This window comes from Rhinopithecus bieti, unplaced genomic scaffold, assembly GCF_001698545.2.
Source record: "Rhinopithecus bieti isolate Rb0 unplaced genomic scaffold, ASM169854v2 scaffold_12732, whole genome shotgun sequence".
Lineage (NCBI taxonomy): Eukaryota > Metazoa > Chordata > Mammalia > Primates > Cercopithecidae > Rhinopithecus > Rhinopithecus bieti.
The window spans coordinates 274,229-290,552 of record NW_016807308.1 but is presented as its reverse complement, the minus strand read 5'-3'; the positions used below and the strand labels follow the sequence as shown (position 1 = coordinate 290,552).

Here is a 16,324-nt window from a genome sequence, read left to right as displayed (position 1 = left end):
AACGATAGGAATGTAATATCCATGAAGTAAGAGGAGACTCTCTGAATCCATGGTGATACAAATAATGAGTGAATAAATGGGAGAGGATGGAAAGTACTCACTTACAGTAGAATGCCAACTAATAAATGTTGATGGAATAATGGAGTTAGAAAAATTACTTTCACAGTGACTTAGTCAAGAATCCATGGATGCTAAAACTAGTAGGTACAAGGTTGATAAGGAACAGGATACTTAGACTGAAAGTGTTTATCTGTAAATTAGTGAGTACTTTCTAAAAGGAAAGGGATAACTGCATAGTGTGATAACCTAGCAATCCCAACCTTAACAAAGTAATCAAAGGAAAAGTGCCAACTGTGAGACAAATAGATATGTTGTGCCTCTTAATATATACACTAGGGTAACAATTCACATCTGTAGTATTCCTTCAAAAAATATATTCTCTGTATCTGATTTAATTATAAAGAAATATCAAATCCGAATTGCAGGACATTCTACAAAATAACCGCCCTGTAGTCTTGAAAGATGTCAAGGTCATGAAAAACAAGGAGAAACAACTTACTTTTAAGTGGTTCACACACAAAAAATGTGTGTATTGGGGGTGGGGGACAAAGAGAGAAAGAGAAAGAATGAGAATAGGATAAGGTAAATGAAGCAACATATAAACAATTGGTGTATCTGGATCTGGATGAAGGATATATGAATTATTTGTATTTGTTGTAACTTTAAAGTATGAATCTGTAACAGTATAAAAGTTGTTTTTAAAGGATTCAAGCCTACAAAACTTAGGGGAGGTTTTAAATTATTTGGAAAATTCTTTTTTCTGGCTCAGTGTAGATACAAGAGTTTTGTTTTATGTGTGGCTTCCCTCCACATCCCCCTCCCCGAGACAGGGTCTCGCTCTGTTGCCAAGGCTGGAGTACAGTGGCACAGTCACAGCTCACTGCATCCGCAACCTTCTGGGCTTAAGTGATCCTCTTACCTCAACCTTCCCAGTAGCTAGGACTACAGGCATGTACCACTACTCTTGGCTAATTTTTTATTTTTTGTAGAGATAGAGTCTCACTGTGTTGCCCAGGTTGGTCTCAAACTCTTGGGCTCAGGTGATTCTTGCACCTGGCCTCCCAAAGTGTTGGAATTACAGGCATGAGCCTGTGTCTGCTGAAGAGTTTTAATATATGACATTTGCACGGTATTTTCACCCACAAAGGCACATGATAGAGAGAAAATAGTTTTTAAAAAACACCCTTTAAAAAAATGTTCCATATTATGTGGATTTCTTTTAAAAGTAATTACTTTCTATTTATTGTTAGAATTTCAACTTTATTGTAATGGGTAGATTGTCTTTATTGCTTTGTTTTCTAAATTACCTGCTAGGTGAGATACTGCTCATCATCTCATGTTATCACAGGAAAGTTAGTAAAGTTGGGGCTTTTGAGAAGTAGGGCATATAACTCTTAAGATTGGCATCACTTAGAAATACTCTTCAGCAAGAGTACTTGCATCACCAAGAAACACTGTGTGGTAAAAAAAAGTTTTTTTTTCATGAGTCAATTCATTATGTGATCATAAAAGTCATGAAGTCATTTTGCTGTATGTCAAAAACCTTATTTACTACATTGAAATCATCTTGTAACACTTTTGGCATTGCTGACTTGCAGCTTCTTTGCTACATTGGTCTGCCTGTGAATGACATAATAAATGATTTTCACATGTCTAATCTTACCCTGTAATCTTCCCTTCTTTTCCCTTTCCTTCTTTTTCCTTTTCTTTTCCTGCTATCCTCTCCCCTCATTTTCTTTTCCAATTAAAACACCTGCTTATTCATTGTGGCTTTAAGTAGAATAAACATGTTTTTCTGAAAAGTCTTGTTTTCTAAAAAAATTATTTGCTTATGAGAACATATCTTCCATGGTACAGCTTTCCTTTAATGACTCACTAAAAAGTAGTTCTTCGTGAATTTTGTTTTTGAAAGAGAATCTAGTAAATACCATAAGCTCAGACATGTTAGAAACATCTGTACTTGAATTCAGCTATATAGAAACCTCCCACACAGTGTAATTTGCTCTAATCCTTGTTTCTTCAACTCTTAGTAGTGTTTTCTTATCATTTTCCAACAGCATTTGTTTTTCTGCCATATCTTCCATGTGTTAATTTAGCCATTTTTATGAGAAAATGAAGACATTTTTCTTCAGTGATACAGAAGTTAGCTTCTGAAATGACTCTTGTAAATATTTATCAGTATCCTTGCTTGAGGTAATATTTCATATTAAACTTTAACAAAGTACTTCAAATTCTGGATACTTAGTTGTAAGCATATTGCAAAGCATCAGGTAACAAAAAGTATAGCATTAACCTAGGACAAGGTTAATCATTGTCGGAGCATGTAAATTTATAGTTTAGATCTTCTTTTGGTAATATAGAAATCTTTTGGCCTTCTTCTTTCTTATCTGATTGCATTGTCATTGTTTTTATTTCATAGTATGGTTGACAATAGGTTCAAGTGAGAAGTGTCTACTCTGCCATTTTGTTGTTTAGTTTTGTTTGCATTATTCAAACTCGTTTCTTTGGAGGAATCTATTAAATGTAATTGTCCTTTTTGTGAGAGATGGTTTAATTAAAGTTAGGTAATACATCTTTAAGTTGACTTAACCTAGACACACAAAGACATTATAAAAAGAATATAAAGAATGAGTAAAAGTTCCACTTGTCAAAAGCTAACAAATGAGTGAAGGTTCCTCTCTTACGCGATCCATTTTGTCTGAAATGGGATGAGTAACATATGGAGTGCCTGATATATGAAGTGAGGGAGAGAGGAGGCAGTGTCAATCCATAAATTAAATGTCTTTCCCTACTGGAGTATCTTATGTGTGTGTCCCACTTTGAAGGACATTTCTTCTACAGAGGCAAGTGCTGTGGCTGACGTTGGCTTGTGAAGTCCTGAGAAGGCCTTTACTGGAAAAAAGAGTTACATTGGAAATTCTCAGAATTGCACAACAAAGGAGTCATAGGAGAGATCCAAAAGTAGAAGTATTCTGAGATTCTTCATTAATAAAAATTTTTTTTTTTCCAGCGAAGCATGGAGGATTTATTGTATTAAATTCCCTTTGGCATCCTTTGTTTACCTAATAACATTTTTTTTCTTTGATCTACAGATGAGTTTAATTGTTATGAAATTTTCAATATTGAACTATTACTGGATTTCCACAATAAAATCTTACAGTCTTGGGTTGTGGTGGTTGTGTTTAATAAGTAAATTCATTTTACGTGTGTGTGTGTCTGTGTGTGTGTGTATGTAGTCTTTTTTTTTTAACTGCAACTTTTATGAAGTTTATCAGAGTTTTACTAGATTATGATTTTCAGCATAACTTCCAATCTTTTTCTGTGGTTGGCAACATTTTACATAGCAATGGAAATGTCTGTTCTTGGAAAGTTTGAAATAATTGACTACTGGTTTTTTGATGTGAAAAAAATTTTAAATTGTGAAACATACCATGCACACACAAAAAAGCTTAATACATCATCTAACCCCCCACCCCTAAAAAATTTAACCTTACTAATACCTTTGAAGCCTCTCTCTGTAGAATGACAAACTTTAGCTTGTCCTCTAGGTGATAATCATTGTGTTACTTTTCTTTGTCATTTTACTACATACTTGTCTGTTGCTACAAATATGTTCAATTTTTTGCATGCTTATGATCTTCATATAAGTGGAATTATAATGTATTCTTCTGAAATGATTTTTTTTTACTTACCATTTTGTTGTTGATAACTATTTGTATGGGTCCATGTCAATTTGTTAATTTTTACTGCCATATAGTATTTTATTGCCTCAATATGCCACAGTGTTTTTATCTATGCTTTCTTTAATGGATGTTTGTGTTGTTTCCAGTTTTTATTTTAGGGTGTATGCCTAAGAGTGGATTTGCTGCATCATAGGATAGTCTTTATTTTCTCCTTTTTTCTGTATATTTATATTTGCTATCATTTTTATTTCCCTATGATAATTTTGAAAGTAATGACCCTGATTTTAATTTTGTGTTAAGCACTTGAAAAAAATTTAGAAACACAGCTGGTAACCTATTTTACCTTAATATGAACTGTGAGAATAAACCTTTTGTTCAGTCTTCCTATACAAGTAACATACAGAGTAGAGCTTTAATTCATACTACTTTTCTTTTCCCATTTATGTGGAAAAGTTCTTGAAAATTCAGATGAGGAGTATTGTTTTCAAATTATTTTAATAGTTTTACATCTTCGTATTCTTAATTAGCAATCACAATTGCTTTCTCTTGTATATATAATAGTTATTATTGAGACTAATATCTGAGTTTACTTTCTATGCTTGTTATTAGTCATCTGTATTGCTACTTAACCATTCTGTAATTTTAAAAAAATTTCCAGCTTTACTGAGGTATAATTGACAAATAAAATCATATGATTTTAAGCTGTACAACGTGATGGTTTGGTTATACATGTTTTGTGAAATGAAGTTAGTTAACACAGCTGTCAGCTTACCTAGTTACCCTTTTTGTTTTGTGGTGAGAACATTTAAGCAAATTTCAAATAAAGTATACAATTCAGCATTGTTACCTATAATCCCCATCCTGCATATTAGATCCTCTGAACTTATTCATATTGTAGCTGAATGTTTGTACCCACTGACCAACATCTCCCTTTTTCCCCTATCACTTCTCCTCTTGGTAATCACCAAGAGTAATTTTGTTCTGTGTTTCTAACCATTTCTTAATTTTGATTCATCTGTCAGACTCTTTGTTTGTTTTTGTGCAGAGAGCTATGTGACTTTATTCTTTCTGAGTCTGCATATCTGAAAATGAATTTCTGTTGTCTTAGGTGAGAAACACAATTGGGTAGGAAACTCCTGTGAAATAACCTTTCTTCCCAAACTCTGATATTTGTTCATTATCTTCTGGCAATTAATTTTGGAGGGAAATCAGAGCCTGATTTAAATGTTCTATGTAATTTTTTTTTTTTTTTTTTGGTGGGGCAGGATGGTGGTTCTGGATAGTTCTAAGAATCTTCTCTATTTTTGAAGCTTAAATCTTTGATCAAGATGTGTCTGAGTATTTTTCTATTTTCTTTACGTTTTGCCTGGTGACCCATGTACCCAGACACCCTAGCCCCAGGGAACTTTTTGATGTTTACATCCTTTCATGCCTTTCAGTTAAAGACATTCTTCTGTTACATCAATGATTTTTGCCTCTGTTTCATTTTTTCCGGTCTCTCCTATAGGAATACCGGTTTTAAAATTTTTTCTTTCTGTGTTTGAGCTTTTATTTATCATACATATCTTTCATTGTTGTCCACTACTTACTTCCATTAGTTTATTTCCTTTCCGTATAGAACAGTTTCTCAGGCTTACTTTGTAAATTACTGATGTGATCTACACTGTCAAATTTACTCTTTAATGCTCTCTTGTATCTCTCTCTTTTTCTCTCTCTTTTGGAAATCCTGGCAGAGAAACTTTATTGTTTTTATGGTTTCCAAGCTACTGTACTTGATTTTTTTGCCCAGTGTTTTCATCTTGAAGTTATCACATCAGTGTAGGTCCCTGTCACTGGATGACACCAGTCATTCCATGCTGGTGCTTCTCATAGTTGCTTCACATCCCCTTGGTCTTTGGGCTCATTTTGACAAAGAAGTTACAAGTTGAAGTTTATAAAGGACCTTGCTTTCTTGGAAAACCAACTATTTCAACCCAACTTTCAATAAATCTTTTAAAAAGTAGTTGTTACTCTCTGGTTCCCCTTTTGAAACACATTGTCACTTTCTGTAGCTCCCCAGGAGCTAAGGGAAATCCAAATTCAACTTGCCTTTTTAAGTGTATCGGCCTACGATCCACCAGACCATATTACTCTCTCAAGATGTGCTTTGCAAGTTGGCCTTGTGGATCCTTGAAGTTGCTTTAAATTTATCAGAATTTATAAAAGTTTTTAACTGAGAAATGATGCTAGTATCGCTTCATTTTTCTCTCTAAAGTTTATTGTAATTGGATTTAAAGGAAGAAGTGAAAGTGAGTCCTTGCCCTATCATCTTTTTTTTGTAACATTTCAAAAGGTTTTGTTAATATGGAAGTGTTTCTGTCATAGAGTTAATTTTTTTTCCTTGATCCAAGAGTAGTCAAGAGTTTTCTTGATTGGTGGTGGTGGTGGTTGTTACAGTTTTAGTTTCTAAGTATTCTACCAAAATATTTACAGATGATGTTATATAATATCTGAGAATTGCTTTAAAAAAATCTGGGAGAGATTTGGTGGTCAAGATAGGTAACTATGGTTGTGATAAAACAAGATTGACCATAAATTGATATCTATTGATAGATACTATTATGCTAGTTTCTATACTTTTGCATATGGGTTTGGAATTTCGCATAAGAAAAAGTTCTAATTTTACAAGAATTTGATTTCTTCTAATAAAGAAATTTCTTGAATTGCATTGTAGTTAGAAAATGTGCCCTATACGACATGTAATCTTAAATTTATTGTAGTTTTCTGTGTGAATTGATATATGATCGGTTTTAAAATTTCCATTAAGATTCTAAAAGGAAGTCATTATGTGTCCAGTATCATCTTGGTGATGATATTCAAGTCTTCTGTAACCTAATTTATTTTTTTGTCTACTTAATCTGTCAGATATTATAAGAGATACATTAAATTTCCCCACAGTCACTATAATAGTGCTCATATTATTTGATGCTGTTTTGAATGGACTCTTTTTCCCCCATTGTATTGGTTACATTGAAGCTTTTTCTGGATTACAATATTTCACTAGTTTTGAGTTAAATATGTAATGTACTAGGCAGGTTACTATAGGAGCTCAGCAAATACTTTTTTGAATAATATGTTAACTGTTCAAAGTTATGTCATCCATTTTTGAGGAGAAAGAAATGTGCAGTCTAGCATTTGTAGTTTAATGGGTGGATACAGTAGATCTGTTCGTGTGTAAACTCAAGGTCATGTTAGAGAATTAAACCAGAACACTTGCACTTTGAAATGTAACTTTGTGTTTTAGCTGTGTTCTCTAGTTGGTTAATACTTTTAGCTTTTAGAAGTATAACTGAAAAACCAAGAAAACCGACTTTGTGCTTATTTATTGAGAGGGTGCCAAAATCTTTTTGCATCTCAGTTGGAAATATTTAATAATGACAGTGAGAACAAGTACTGGCCTTCAAGCCAGGGAAATAAAAATTTCAAAATCATAACAGCCTAAATCATAAATTTCTGGAGATTGGAATTGTGCAAAGAATCTGCTTGGAAGAATACTGTTAGACTATTACAAGGGACCAGAAACGATGTATTTTTAAAACCTAATGAAACTTTGAATTATATAGGGTTTTATGTATATAATAATATATATGGTTTATGATGAGTATATAGTGTTGTCAGTTCACTCCACATCTCTTATGTTCCATTTTGGGTGTTTTGGAAGGGACGATTTCTGTTTATAACCTTTCTTTACTAACAATGTTGTTTTATCTCCCGGCTGTTATGAAAAGTGTGTGTGTGTGTGTGTGTGTGTGTGTGTGTGTGTGTGTGTTTTGAGACGAAGTCTTGCCCTATTGCCCAGGCAGCTGGAGTGCAGTGGCGCAATCTTGGCTCACTGCAGTCCGGCCTCCCAGGTTCAAACAATTCTTGTACTTCAGCCACCTGAGTATCTGGGATTACAGGTGTGCACTACCACGTCTGGCTAATTTTTGTATTTTTTAGTAGAGGTGGTATTTTGTCATGTTGACCAGGCTGGCCTTGAACTCTTGGCCTCAAGAGATACACTCACCTCACCTCCCAAAGTGCTGGGATTACAGGTGTGAGCCACCGCACCCGCCCTGAAAAACATGTAAATTTTAAATCTACTGTACTAAATGATAACTTACGAAGAGCATCCTAAACCTGTTATTTAGTGATAGGATTTTGATTTTAAAATTCTAAATCTTCATTGTTATTTTGATTAGATAACAATTATTTCATAAAGATTATTTATCTGTAGTCTGTTTTAACCATTCCACAATGAGTTCAAAGAATTCTAAAAGATTGTACTATCTAAAATACCTCTATGAATACTATTATCCAAGTGATTTTATGTGACATATATTACCCTTCATTTGCAGAAAAGATGCCACATAAATTTTGAGCAGCTGTGTTTCCAGTTTACTGTTTATGTCTACATTTATATATTTTTTCTTTCTGTGATACCTGCTTTAGCAATTTAAAAAGAATGGGCTTGATTCATTTACCTATTTAAGTTCGTTGTGGGTTTATACTAGAGAAGGACTGCCCCTTTTAATCATCTTTTGTTCTGTTTTATGTTTTTAGACTGTAAATTCTATCTGCAAGGGACATACAGTCAGGTTGAAATGGGTACACTTGCCTACCATTTTCAGTCCTCAAGAGTTATATCTGTGTGTATGTCTCGGCTTCAGTATGTTTTATCTACAACCATAAAGAAAAATATTGGATTCATTATCTATCAAGCTACCTGCTAGGAAAGAGTTTCTTGGCCGGGCGCGGTGGCTCAAGCCTGTAATCCCAGCACTTTGGGAGGCCGAGACGGGCGGATCACGAGGTCAGGAGATCGAGACCATCCTGGCTAACACAGTGAAACCCCGTCTCTACTAAAATACAAAACTAGCCGGGCGAGGTGGCGGGCGCCAGTAGTCCCAGCTACTCGGGAGGCTGAGGCAGGAGAAAGGCGTAAACCCGGGAGGCGGAGCTTGCAGTGAGCTGAGATCTGGCCAGTGCACTCCAGTCGGGGCGACAGAGCGAGACTCCGCCTCAGAAAAAAAAAAAAAAAAAGAGTTTCTTGCTCAAATTAGGCTTATGTGGGGAACTTGGAAGTAATGGAAAGGGACAGTTTAATTCTTTTCCAGGTTCAAGGATGTGAATTATCGTGCCTTGTAAAGCCTGAAGGGAAAATGAGGAATGATAATGATTTTCATGCCATTAGTTTTATATTTATAAAATTATAGCTTCCATTCATCCCTCCTTGAAATTTAAGGTTTAGTACTAAAAATAATACTTCCAGGATAATCTTACATGTTCATTGATACCCACCTCCCCTACCTCAGCTGTCTTAAAAAAGCAGAGGGTAGGTAGCTGCTGAGCTTTTAAAGTAGCTCCAAATGGACTCAGCACTTGCCTAGATCGGGAATGCTAGAAGGATTGATCTGTAAAATAATCACATGTAGAACTTTTCTTTGGTACATATAAGTTAGTGTATATCAATCTGTTTAACTTCTTACCTGTGAAGTATAGTAACAGCTATGTTAGTGTTGTGTTTGACATGGTTTCGACCAATTGTTTCCCTGTTTTAAAATCACATCTTACTTGGGAATCTTACTATAAACTGGTAGATGATGAGGTATTGTGAATTTGAAAATTCAATCCTAGTTAAGATTGATTATACTCAGTAATGGTGGTACAGTGGGGGGGATACACTGTCTTATAAATTGGTCAAAATGTATTAGGCATACTACTTTTGGATTGCAGTTTGGCTATGTTGATGTCTAAAATGAGCATACCTTTCTAATATCTATTAAGAGAAAATATTCAAACAAGTGTACGGATTAAGTTTATTACCAAAAAAACAGAACTGAAAATACCCTAAATGTATTGCTAGAGAACTATTTGAATTCTAATGTATCAATAGGATCAAATACTGTATAGCTATTACAGAAGAATGAGGTAGTACAGTATGTGTTGGTATATTTAGACCTCTAAAATATATTATTAAATAAAGATATTCTCAGAAAATATACTCAGGTTTGCACATGAGCCTGTTGTTACTGCTGATAAGTGAATTTGTAGAGGTCAGGGGTTAGAGAATCTTCTAATTTTCACATTGGTTTTTGTAATGACCATATCTAATTTTACAAATAAATAAAGGTATTGTTCATCTACATGTAGTTTTCATCTGATATGCTCTATTTTTGTATTGTTACTTGATTAGTGGTGTGGTCTTTTCTGAAAATATAAAAATACTTTTAGAACCATTGCATTGAGTTTATCTGTGGTTTATCTTGCTCTAAACTGAAGTTACTGTTCTAATATAAGAGGTTTATGGTATTTTATTAATTTTTTAAGATTATTATTTATAAAAGGAAAACATACATAGTGAAAGTTAAAATAAGATAATAAATCTATTTTAAATGTTTGCTGTGCTGTTTTTCTGTTTTAGTTACCTAGAAAAATACGAGAAAGTTCATCATTTTGGGGAGGATGATGATGAGGTACCACCAGGCAATCCAAAGCCACAGCTTCCTATTGGTGCAATTCCATCTTCCTACAATTACCAGCAACACAGTGTGTCAGGTAAATATCACTGCAAATTAACAGGATATAGGTCCGCAATTTTGAATTAGGAAAATAGACATCATCCAATGAGTTAGTCCCTTCCTTTGCACATGAGAACACTTAAGGCCTTAAGGTAATGCAGCTTTCAAAGATTGACATCTAATTGGTATCAGAGCCCTTTCTATCACAGATTGCTTGAGAATTTTAGTTGCAGGAATTTTAGTTATAAAACACTTGCAGTTTCAAGTAATGATTTTCCTTATTGCTCTGACTTATGATCATTTTATCTTAAATAGTCACTAAAATAAGAAGAGGAAGATCCTGTTAGGAATCAGGAGACCAAGAATTTTCTTATAGATTCTATTAGATTTTCTAACATTAATGGGATTTCCAGCATCAGAATTCTCAGAAATATTTCTAATTATTCTATTTTCTTGCCATGGTACCAGGAAGACTTTTTTTCACTTGTCATTCTTGTAATGGTTATAGAGGAATCCACAGCTTGAAAAGAGTTGGACTCAAATTGGATAAAAATCAATCCGAATGTTGATACTTTCTTAAGTGGAGCAGACAGGGGCTCCAGTTTTCAGTGGCTCTGGAGGTCAGGACTGTGATGACTAGGAAGAGAGGTCTAAGGAGATAGACGTCTTTGTTTTACCACTCACTAACATTTGGCCTAAAAAAAAAAAAAAGAGAGATACTTTTTTTAAAGCTATGTTCTTTATAAAAATTACAATTATTCTAAATATTTATTATTGTTACTGTTTACTGGTACTAGTTCTGTACTCTTACAGGTTGTCCTTGGATTTATGCTGTCTCGTTTGTGGACTGTAATCAGTATCATCCCCTTTTTTTTTTTTTTGCATTATCTATTGTCATAGTTTCTTAAAAGTTGAATTTGACTTCCTATTTCTTCCCTAATCAGTAATGACTAAAGAAATAGAATCTTCTTTTAGAATCTGTGATCTCCATTAGAAGAGGCTTCATCTGATGCTTCTGTATAATTGGGGTAGGAGTGAAGCAGGGAGTGCCAGCCAAACCTAGCTTTGTTTTTAATGAATAATTTTTACTGCAAGAACCAAGAGTAAAGGAGAATATTTTAAGTCACCTTTAGAAATGCTTGCTAATAGTTTATGCTGATAAGATAAAATGGGGTGACTTGTTAGGTGATACGCTGCTTGTTTCTAAAAAGAGCTAATGACTATTATCTAATTCAAGGATGTTATAAAAGGTATTCCTACATCGAATGAGATGTTGTACTAATGACCTTTAAAGATCATTTTCAACTTACAACTCTGTGTGATCTGTGTATTACGATAACAGCAGAGCTGTTAATCCTTGTATCTTAAATAGGGTTTGGTGTCTGCTACTACTGTTCCCAAACAAACACTTTTCTGTGTTTGGTCTTGTTTAAAATAGATTTTTTTCCTGAATCTGTTTTTTTTCCCATTTTCTATTGATCTGCTTTAAGAAAGATCATGTGAAATATTTTTGGTATTTCGGAAGCCTATAATGAAAGTTACTGATACAGCTACACAGGTTAAAGGAATGCCAGAATTGCTTAACCTGTTGTTATAACAGCCCCTTTCTGATATCCTATTACATGTCTGATTTGTCTTAAGAGAATCTAAACAGTTATGATTTATATGTAACATGTTTAACAAAGTCAGGATTGGAGATTCATGAAGAGGAAGAAACTGGGAACTGATGGGGAACATCAGATTACAGAATATCTAATTCAAACTGAAAAGGGGTAGAATTTCAGGGCAGCATTTATACTTTATATTTTTCTAGAAAGAGCCATAGCAACATCATGACAGTATTCTAAAAATTGACATGATTATCAACATATAAAGCAAATAAGTCATTAACTCATTTTTCTTTTAATGTGTTATTAAGGAAAATAGAGTAAGCTCCCTGTGTGTGTGTGCGCATGTGTTCTAAAAAAAAAAACCCACCAAAATGAAATTATCTAATGATAGATTGAGAATATTTAAAGAAATTTAGAACTTTGAGAAGATTTGTGTTTATATCTTTGGTCATACAGCCTTATTCCCCTTGTAGCTTTGGATAAATGTATTTATCCAGAGGTATTTTTATTGTTAACATTAAGAAAAGCTGTTCTAAAATATTTTGAGTGGTAGTATAATAAATTTCAGTGGTTAGTAGTGCTAGAATATAGAACATCATACACTGATAGAATGTGGACCTGAATTTGCCTTTGAGGATATTGACTACTTTTGGCCAATAACTAAATGGCAAAAAAAAATTATGGATTTTGCTTTAAGCTTTAAGATTCTTCAACATTGGCATCCATACATGGTGGTTTTATCATTCATTTGCATTTCATACTGTTTTTGACATTGCATACCTAATATTTTGGTTTCCTTCTTTCTCTGCTTTTTCCTTGGTATTGATTGGATACAATCATTTCTGCAGAAGTATTGGGTGGATTATTATTATTATTTAATCCAACTCAATCGTTTTAATAAAGTGAAGCCAAGTACCTGGTCCATTTGCATTTTTGGTACTTAAATTTTGGGTTTCATGCAGGAAGATATAAAAATTTTTTATTAACTATATTAAAGATTTTCTTTAAGTGTTACATATTCTAACAGACATTTGGACTACAACAATCACTGCCAATGTATATGGACAGAATATATCATAGAATTTCTGCAGTGTACATAAACAACATTCCAGGAACAAATCTCCCTTTCTTCTAAATTGAAAACAAAGAGAAGTGACTGCCTTAGATTAAATTTGTCAGTAGCGACCCACTTGTATAAACTTTAAATCAAGAATGTTGAAAATATGGATGGGCACGGTGGCTCACGCCTGTAATTCCAGCACTTTGAGAGACTGAGGCTGGTGGATCACCTGAGGTCAGGAGTTTGAGACCAGCCTGGCCAACATGGTGAAACCCTGTTTCTACTAAAAATACAAAAATTAGCCGGGTGTGGTGTTGCATGCCTGTAATCCCAACTACTCGGGAGGCTGAGACAGGAGAACTGCTTGAACCCAGCAGGCAGAGGTTGTAGTGAGCCAAAATCCACAGCACTTCAGTAGCCTGGGTGACACAGTGAAACTCTATCTCAAAAAAAGTAATAAACTTCCCACCTCATTCTGATTATAAAATTATAGCTACTCAACCGTATCTCTTTGAGGGAATGAAAGGAGGATCTTAACATTTTGTAAGCATTTTCTCCTACATAGTTATCTTAGGAATCTTTACCAAGGAATCTTTAACTCGCCAAATAATTATAATAAATTGGGGCTTCCACTGTTATCTGGACTCCCAAATGAAGTGGACTTTGCTATTAATGTATGCACTCTCCTATCAAATGAAAGTAAGCACGTCATGCAACTTGAAAAAGATCCTAAAATCATCACTTTACTACTAAATGTTTAAATATAATTAAAGGATATTTCATAATTGTTATGTTTATTTATCTTACTCTAATTGAAGATGTCTTTGACAAAGTCATTCAGGTAAGGATGTATTGAATGGAGTATCTGTCATTTTACAGTAGGAAATAGAACAATTCTAAGATCATATGGAAAACACATAAACTTCAGGACTGTGACACATAAGGAATATGGGTTCCGCATTTTTTTCTGTTCAGATTTACCTGAAAGCTATGTGGAATCTAAAAAATGTAAATTAATTATTGCTAAGACTTGGCTTATCATCAGTCCAGTTTGCAGTATAGAATATGAAAGTCTGCTCCTATATTCATAGAAGTTTCATTACTTTTCTCCAGATATTTATGTTACTTATGAGAAATTTCATTTATAAGGATTATCAAAAATGAACAATATATTCTTATTGTCTAGCTTTAAATGTTGTAAAGAATCTGTGTCATAGCCATTAATAACTGTGTTGTAGAATTTCTTCATTGTGTTGGAGACACTCCTAGAATAGTTTAGAATTGAAGAGGTGTGTCTCTTCAACTGTCTGCATTTCGAAATGAAATTCTTTACTTACATAATTTTCTTCTGTGGTATGTTGTGACAGTAGATTTCTACTTGCACCCTACTTAAAGAGATTGTGTGTGTGTGTGTGTGTGTGTGTGTGTGTGTGTGTGTGTGTTTTAACTTTTAAAATATTCAGGTATTTCTGAAATATTCTTTCGTTATTGTTGTTAAGAGATAGGTCTCACTCGGTTGCCCAGGCTGGAGTGCAGTGGCTTAATTGTAGCTCACTGGAACCTTGACCTCCTGGACTCAAGCTATCCTCCCAGCTTAGCCTCCCAAACAGCTAGGATTACAACACACACCACTACAACTAGCAAGTTGTTAAATTTTTGGTAGAGACAGCATCTCATTATATTGCCCAGGCTGGTCTTGAACTCCTGGCCTTGTGATCTTCCTGCCTCAGCCTCCCAAAGTGTTAGGATTATAGGCATGAGCCACCATGCCCAGCCTGAAATCTTAAATGTTTAAATTTTAGTTTTTTGCCTTTTTTCTTAAACTTGTTACAGCTTTATTTGAAACAATGTACTTGTGATATCTGTCTCAGGACATAGTTGCCAAGGTCTAAACTACCCCAGTTAGGATTCAGTTATTTCTAAAAATACAACTTTTTTATGTATGTGAATTATGATTATATAGTATGTTAGTTTCTGTAAGCCCATTTTATCCCATCTTCAAAGTTTTTTAAATGTTTTAATTTGATTCTCCTGTGGAAAATCTTAGTTGCTTTGGTTTAGGCAAAGATTTCTTAGGACACAAAAGCATGAACCATAAAAGTAAATATTTATAACTCAGACTTCATCAAAATTAAAATTTCTGTTTAAAGACACTGAAGAAAATGAAAAGATAAGCCACTAACAGGGAGAAAATATGTGCAAAGCAAATATGAAACAAAGGACTCATTTAGAATATTTAGAACTGACAATATTAAGTGCTGGCCAAGATGGAGAGCAATAGGAACTCTGTATATTGCTGATGGAAGTGCAAGATGTTACAGCCACTTTGGAAAACAGTTTCACAGTTTCTTACAGAGTTAAGGATACATTTATGTGTGACCCAGTAATCCCACTTCTAGGTATTTATGCAAGAGAAATGAAAAAAATATGTCCCCACAAAATCCTGTCTATGTTTATAGGGAGATTTATTAGTACTCACCAATAATTGGAAACAATCTAAATGTCCCTCAACTAAGGAATGGATAAACAAACTGCGTTTAAAAAGGTATGGACTAGTAATGCACACATCAATGTGGATATGAATCTCAAGAGTACTTTGCTAAATCAAAGAAACCAGACAACAAAAGACTATATTGTGTGATTCCACTTATTTGGCAGTTTGAAATAAAATGATAGGAAAGGAAATTTGTAGTACCTAGTGGTAGGGGATGGAATTGAGCATGAGAAACTTTTTGTAGTGATAGAAATACTCTATGTCTTGACTGTGATGATTTAAACTATACATCTGTCAAAACTTAGAATTGTAGAACTAAAATTAGCATGGGTTTTACTATGTTAATGATATTGCAGTAATTTGGAACAAGTCCTTTGAAATGCAATAGTAAAAAGTGTAGGTTAGTCTGGGCACAGGGCTCATGCATGTAATGCAGCACTTTGGGAGACCACAGCGGGAGGATTGCATAAACTCAGTAGATTGAGACCAGCCTGGGCAACACAGGGAGACCTGTCTCTACTAAAAATAAAATTAGTTGGGCATAGTGGAGCCTTCCTGTAGTCCTAGTTACTCAGGAGGCTGAGGTGGGAGGGTCACTTGAGCCTGGGAGATTGAGGCTGCAGTGAGCTGTGATCGCGACATTGCACTCCATCCCGGGCAACAGAGCCAGACATGTCTCAGAAAATAAAAAAAGTGAAGACAGGTCAATTAAAATACTGATTCAAAAATATTTTGGCAATGATGGCCAAATGGTATGTACATTTTGGTATTTTAATACCTTTTCAATAATGTAATTTTAATAATTAGTAAACCTAAGAAGTTTTAAAAGTTGAACCTTTTGAACCTCTAATCAGTTTATGTGTGTGTGTGTGTGTGTG

At 34.2% G+C, this 16,324-nt stretch overlaps 1 protein-coding gene across 3 annotated transcripts in view; it reads left to right on the top strand.

Moving 5' to 3' along the window:
* The window catches only part of ARID2 (AT-rich interaction domain 2), a 189,516-nt gene that overhangs the window by 79,510 nt on the left and 93,682 nt on the right, over nt 1-16,324 (top strand). For all 3 annotated transcript variants that reach the window (XM_017881134.1, XM_017881136.1, XM_017881135.1), the window contains exon 2: nt 10,186-10,319. The gene's annotated coding sequence lies outside the window, so the exon portion shown is untranslated. The remainder of the gene's footprint in view (nt 1-10,185; nt 10,320-16,324) is intronic.